Consider the following 7401-nt stretch of genomic DNA (forward strand, 5'->3'; position numbering starts at 1 on the left):
GATGGGAGCGGCTCCTTCCTGGAGAGTCGGCAGCGATGGGAGCGGCTCCTTCCTGGAGAGTTGGCAGCGATGGGAGCTGCTCCTTCCTGGAATGTCGGCAGCGGCGGGTTCCTTTGCTGAAATGGTGGTCCCAAGAGGTGGCAGCGGCAGCAACGTAATCCAGAACGAGGCATTGGCTGCTTTGGCACGGTGGGCACAACGTGGTGTCTGAGCCTCGTTTGGGACCTGGCAGCTTCAACATCGGCTGCATTGCTAAGATTAGCCCAGGGCAAACTCATAGCAACGACGATGTCAATGGAGAGAAGATAGCACTGAAGAATGGCGACATGGTTCCAGCGGCAACACTGTAGCTCCAGGCATGGCTGGGCGTGGGGTACTTAACAGCGGAGATGATAACTTTCCAGCAGGGGCAGTGTGCGGGGTGCTCGGGGCACCTGAGTGTTTTACCTGATTCACTGGAGGAAAAAGCCCGCTTAAAAAAATACCGAGTTGGAGGAAAGTCTACTGAGAACCAACTGAGTTAGAGAAAAGCTTTCATTGAACAAGATGCCCAGCTGATCTCTCCTGTTTCTGAAAAGAAAACTCTTTATATCAGTTCAAGATGAAATGTAACTGTTCTTCTGAAATACTGATTAAAAAAGCAAACTGAGTCAGCAAGACCTCGAAGATGTGTACGAAACATTACAGCTACAGCCTTGGGAGCATTTATCCTTTCACTTTCAAGAATAACTTATCAGCCAAAGAGACTTTTTTCAGAAAGCCAAACTCTGCAGATAAATCAGTTTATTTTTCTGTTCTCCTGAACAGTGTCTGTGTGTGTGTTTTTGGAAGATTTATAGGGTAAGTATCGACATTGCTCCTTATAGGCAGCACTGTGGTTCAGTGGTTAGAATTGTTGTCTCACAAAGCCAGGGAGCTGGACTTGATTCCAGCCTGGGATGACAGTCTATGTGGAGTCTGCACATTTTTCCTGTGTCTGCATGGGTTTCCTCTGGGTGCTCCAGTTTCCTCCCACAGTCCAAAGATGTGCAGGCTGGGTGGATTAACCATGGGTAAATGTGTGTTACAGAGATGGGGTGGATCTGGTTGGGTTGCTCTTAAGAGGGTGGGTGCAGACTTGCTGGGACAAATGGCCTCTTTCCCCACGGAAGAGATACTATGTTATTGACTGTGTATGTTAACCATAATAAGAACATGTCTGTAACCTTAGTCATGGCTGCCTACAGCTACTGTATCTTTATAGAGTAAATTTTATTTCAATAATAAGTCCATAATTGTGTTTCTTACGAAGCCTGGTTGTTTAAAACTTGATATGGTTAAGGTATTTAATTCGTCATTGTGGTAACCTGCAAAAGTATTTTTATTTTATGTTGTGACTAATGGGATTAGGGCAACAGTGCACTCCTCCAGCCTCATTTGTAATACTCTTTGAACTCTATATATCTGAATCTCCGTAGAGACTGTTATTTAGATAGATCATAATTCTCTCAAGTTTCTAAAATAATTACAATTACAAGATTTTGAGACTGTTTTGTTTGATTTTCGTACTGAAACCACATAATTTGAAAAACATTCGTGTAGCAGGACTAGAATGTTACAGTAGATGTTTTGTCAGAGCAAATATGGAGAAAAATGAATGTTGCGAGCAAAATGGCCTGATTGTTATAAACCTTCCTGTGTATTTATTGTAAATATATTATTCCAGTCAACATAAATGAAAATAGTAATGAGCAAATTTTGATAAAAAAGTAAAAATATTTCATTTATTTTCTAAAGGTGGCCATAATGATGAAGATTACTAATACAACATTATTTAGCAACTTGGGTTCTGAAGTCATAATAAATGAATTTTTGACTTTCTGTTCTGTGAAGGTGACTTTTTACAAGTTAGAAACTCTTTTATCACCAGATCAAAATCGCATTTTCCATGAAACCCTGTGACTTGAGATCAATGATTAGACAAGCTACCTGGTGAGCTAAGTATATACCAAATAAAAACCAAAAGAACTGCGGATGCTGTAAATCAGGAACAAAAACAGAAGTTGCTGGAAAAGCTCAGCAGGTCTGGCAGCATCTGTGAAGGAAAAAACAGAGTTAACGTTTCGGGTCCGGTGACCCAAAGGTCCTAAGGAAGGGTCATCAGACCCGAAACGTTAACTCTGTTTTTTCCTTCACAGTTGCTGCCAGACGTGGTGAGCTTTTCCAGCAACTTCTGTTTTTGTTGTTGTTGTTTTTGTTGTTGTTGTTGTGTTGTGTAAGTATTTACCAAGTTGAGTCTATATGACCCAGGGAAAAACAGGTCAGAGACCAGAAACAAGTTCAATTCTGAAGTAAAGACTGACACTAACAGATGTGCTGTTTCACAGCCTAAAAGCAGCCATAGTACCAGGGAAAATAATCTTTAGAGATCAGTGAGAAAAATCAGTGAGTTAGCCTGTGTCTGTCATGATGATACTGTCACTTTAAAAGGTTATTTTGTCTTGTCTTTTTAAGCGAGGTTGTAAGGCAGAGGTAATGAAGTGGCTACTGAAAGTGATTTAGGTAAACAACTTGTGAGGCCTTGAGTTTTTTTTTAAGTTGGAACAATGGAAGCAGCTTAAATGGTTATGGTCAGTGCTCACAGATCCAGATTTCTGGGTTTTGGTTTTTTCAGTAGCATCAGAAGCCATCCGGTTCTCATAAAGTTGGAGGCTTCACAGAATGATTCCTAGCTGCTACGTTAGCTGAAATTTCTCTTGGTTTTTTGTTTCCTCCTAGACTGGAGAACTGCATGCAAGAATCTGTGTCTGAATTTGCCTTTTGGCCAAGGAGTGTGTTTATGGGATAGTACTATTTTGGAATAGTTAATTAGTAATAGGTATTGTGTTTATTATTTGGTTAAGTTTTCCAATAAAATTGGTCTAATTTCCTCTTTCTTTTGTTTGTATTTTAACTAAAGTGTTTAAATAAATTGTGTTTTGCTTAATGTTGAGTAGTTTGACAGATCACATTGCATCTGGAACATGGTTCTTCACATCTACCTTTAAAATAAGAAAAAATTAGGGTCTAGGCTACCTTCTTAAAATATTTTGAGGGGGCCTGTTCTGGTCCATAACACTGTGTACCTCAGTGAGAGATTGAAGAAATCACGTCTGAATATATTGAAAGTTGCCTGAAGGAACTGTTTGTTACCTTGGCATCTGACTAAGAAAGTTATGAAATAAGTGATATTTCACTGCGTTTGAGTGTCTGTAAAAGAAGCTGTTGGGAAAAAAAGGGTTGAGTTTTTTGCTGTTTATGATCAGATCTTCCCAAATTGTGTTCTATGTATACACCTCTTTCTTTCTTTTCTGTTCTGTTATTAGTTTTGCTGCTATTGTATTAAATGTACATTTGCATCCTCTTATGAATATGCGTAGTGACGGACCACTATGGTAACCAAATTTCAAAAATAAAACTTATTGTCTATTAAGCCAGGTTTCACTCTGGAATTTGACCTATCCTGTACAATTATCAGCTGGGGTCATAACATCAGGTTATGCTGGAAATTGTCATTCTAAGATTGAGAAGTCCCTTAGAATTATTCCCAGTCTGCCATTGTAACTTCACTAGAAATCTGACAGATAGTTTACATAAGCAGTTATAGCAGTAGACATATTCGCGGTCCTAATACACAGAGCTCTGTATCAGAAGCTAGCTTTCAGCTAATACGTAAAATTTGTTACTTTAAGACTTATAGAAACATTTAGCAAGTTAAAATTTGCATCCAAGCTTAACTTACTTCTATGCATATGAGCTCAATCTGAAATGTCGTTCTATTTTTTCCTCAATGAGATTCATGAACTGTTGGCTTGCTGATCCTGATCCAACTACAATGAGAATGTTTGAAATTAGAGGCAATCTTTTCCTCGGGATATATTCTCACATTTTCAAACCATTTCCTGCATTCATTACCACCTCAGTTGGTATTCATCAGTTTTGTGATTGAGTGGTAATTTTTGCAAGTATAACTCCAACATTTTCAAGCATAGATGCACATTGGCTAGATGCAACTGTCTTCGCACTCTTTTCAAACTTCCTCTACAGCAGATTTAATTCTGTCTCTCTGAAATATGACTCCCTTGCTTGTTTTTTTCTCTCTCACTGTGGTTCAGACTTCAGTGCCAGAGGAAGAAAGAAAATCCACTAATATTATCTCACAGTTAAAGGGTGCCTGCATGAACAGAGTTTCGGTCGCCTCAATTTAGTTTCCTGAAGGTGTGGATTCACAGCACCAAACTAGTTGCTATTTCAGTAAATTGAGCAATTTCTATGAAAAAGCCTAAGCATGGCTGATGGAGGAAATAGAATATAATTCTCATATATTACGTTTGCAGCAGGAATGCACTGCTGAGATGTTTTTTATGTACTAAAGATGGGGAAAACTCATTGTTCGGCTTTGGATTTTTTTCAGAACTCAACCCTTTTAGCCTAGATCAGGGGCATATGGAACATGAGTAGGCCATTCAGTCCATTTAATTTGATGTTACCCTCTCAGGAAAGAAAAGGAATCTTAGAAGCCTTGTGGTCTGTCGACCAACAACAAAACTTGTACCACAATAATTGTGCTTGCTGCATACTTTATTCATCACATTAAATATACTACATCTATTTTAGGTTAGGTAGAGCATAAGGTTGAGGATGGAGATTGGTCAATGCTTAAAATCACCTTTTTTGTCGACATGTCATAAAACTGAAAGGCCAAAATTTTAAAAGGCTATGAGGAAAGTGGAAAAAGGCAACCTGCCCAAAATGTATAAATTACAGATTAAAGTTTTTAATGGGCTTGTTGCCAGTTGCTTAAGAGGCAATTTGAAAGTTTCTCGCCAAGGTACGTCTTTGACATAGTTTCTCAATGCTGAGATGGAGTCAGGATGACTAGACTGCATGAAGGAGGTACCATTAAAGATGGAAGCCCCTTACTCACAGACAACTGGCTTCATAGCACTTTGACAATCATCTACAAGTCTCATCACACCCGGGCAAAACCATATTGGGGTGGCAGGGCTGAAGGATGGGCATATCCTTCTGCACCCAGACATCCTGGTTTCATGACAGGAATTGGTCAAGAAGATTCCACAATCCAACGGAAAGAATGGAAGAAATTAACAGGAAATCAGATTGAATCATTCCAAGACACTTCAATTAATAATGAGGGAAAGCATTTGCAGTAGATGAAGCAGGCCCCCATTCAATAGGAATGCAAGGTCCAGGGCCAGAAAGGCAACAAAGGTGATAATCCTGAATATAAGGACAGCCAAAGGGAGAACTCATCTGGATATGTTGGAATGACAGTGCATCAGAGGGCTGCACCTGTCTAGGCAGATGTTTACCGACATGTGACAGCTCTGTACATCTTCCAAGATCTCACAGGAGATAGCAGCATGGGCTGCTGCTATCAAAGTCAGAACTACCTTACAGTTTTTTATTTATTTGCAACCAAGTCCTGAGGAAAGGCAAGTGATGTTGATGGCACTTGGTAGGCAACAGTACATCATTGCATCATGGAGATAACCAATTCTCTGTTTCATAGGGCAAAATGTAAATCCATCTAGATAATGACATTCAAGTTCAAAGGACAAAGGACAGTGGTAATTGTAAGTGTCTTTGGATTCCTTCCAGTGCAGAGCATCAGGATTGTTCCATTATTTCTATCATTTTGAAGATGACATCTATGCAACGTAGTGCTTTTCTTTCATGAGACTTCATATGGGTATAGGTCATGAGGCACGGAGGGTAGTGGGATTGGAGTGCAGGATTTGTTCCCTTTTCTTTCCTTCTCTGTCGCCAATCTGGGTCATCGTTAAAATGTTGCGACTCAAAACATGATGCAGCTTGGTGGGCACGTTGTTGCTTTGCTGACTGATTGGCAGCTTCCCCTCATAATGTCATGCAGCTGCTCCTCAAGGAGAGCTTCAGAGCTATCTTGAAGCATTTTCTTTGTCCCTCCCTGAAGACTGGCCGTTTGAGAATGGGGAAAACAGGACCTGGCCGGAGAATGAGAGATAGTAAGAACTGCCGATGCTGGAGTCAGAGGTAACACAGTGTGGAGCTGGAGGAACACAACAGGTCAGGCAGCATCAGAGGAGCAGAAAAGCTGACCTCTTCAGTAAAGAATCACTTGTTGGTCTTCTGGACGCAATGTTCAGCCCATCCTGGTTGATTTTTCAGGAGTTTTGCCTGAATGCTTTTGCAGCTGGTTTCAAGTAGGACACTAGAAGTTATTGGTCAGTACTCCAATTTAATCCAAAGCATGCGGTGGAGGAATTGATGATTGTACTGAAGGGGGAAACCTAAAAGCCTAAGGACACCTCCTCTTCCTGTTACAATGATCTCCTCTGTGGACATCCTGACCATCTACCTTAATGCTACAAGCCAGTTCTTTAGGACCTCCTGCCACCTAAAGTTTCACTCCAACTGCGAGCCACTAAGTTCTGGCAAGCCAGGCCTCACAATGCAAGTTGAGAGGGGAGCAGACAGATCATTGTTTACCTTAGACACTGCCTACATAAAACCACCTCGGGTTAAATTGCTTGAAAATGTTGGAATACTTGATTCTGATAATTACTGCTAAATGCAGAAATGGTTTAGTTCCATGATATTAACATTTCACACCCAATAAACATGATCTAATCAAGAGGAGAGCAAGAGAAAACAGACTGGTTGAACTTTTACACAATTTGATGATGCTAAGATATTTTCTGACATTTTGGACATGTTAATTCAAATGTTTGCTCTTGCATTTGAAAGGTTTAAAGCAGGAACAGAAATAATTTTGAGCTTAATCTTTCAGAAATAGCCTCACCAACCCCAGAATCATTTATTAGCAATATAATGTAGGCAGGCTTGATCTAAATGCTGAAAGGTGTGCATAATGTACCTGTGAAAAGACTATGTGATCTAAGGATTTGGCGTAAAGCTGACAAGCTTGAAGTAGGACCAGCTGCTTAGCGAATAATAACAGAAATGTGCTGCAGACTTCCAGCAGAACTGTTGAAATTAGACTGATTGTCTTATTTATAACGTTGTTGGGTAATGGGCTGGATATAACATTCACCAGCTGGCTGAGTTTTTGCCATGGGATGTGTAAAATTGGTCAGTTGGCTATCTCACTGTTTTCTCACCCACCCCACCCAAGATCACTGCCATGATATGGGGGTGGGTACAGGGCACATCCACATTATGTAAATAAATAATTAAGGGGTAATTCAACTTGTGGGAGTGGATTTATCTGGAAGTGTGTGTTCGATGGGATGAAGGGTGGGAGAGTGGAGGGGTATCTTCAGGGGTACACTTTGTACATCTGAGCCATTCGCCAATTAGATAGTGCCATGCTCCCATTTCCTTTCTCCCTGTCTGCACTGCAAAATCTACATGCCAGCC

Source organism: Rhincodon typus, chromosome 6 (assembly GCF_021869965.1).
Source record: "Rhincodon typus isolate 14 chromosome 6, sRhiTyp1.1, whole genome shotgun sequence".
NCBI lineage: Eukaryota > Metazoa > Chordata > Chondrichthyes > Orectolobiformes > Rhincodontidae > Rhincodon > Rhincodon typus.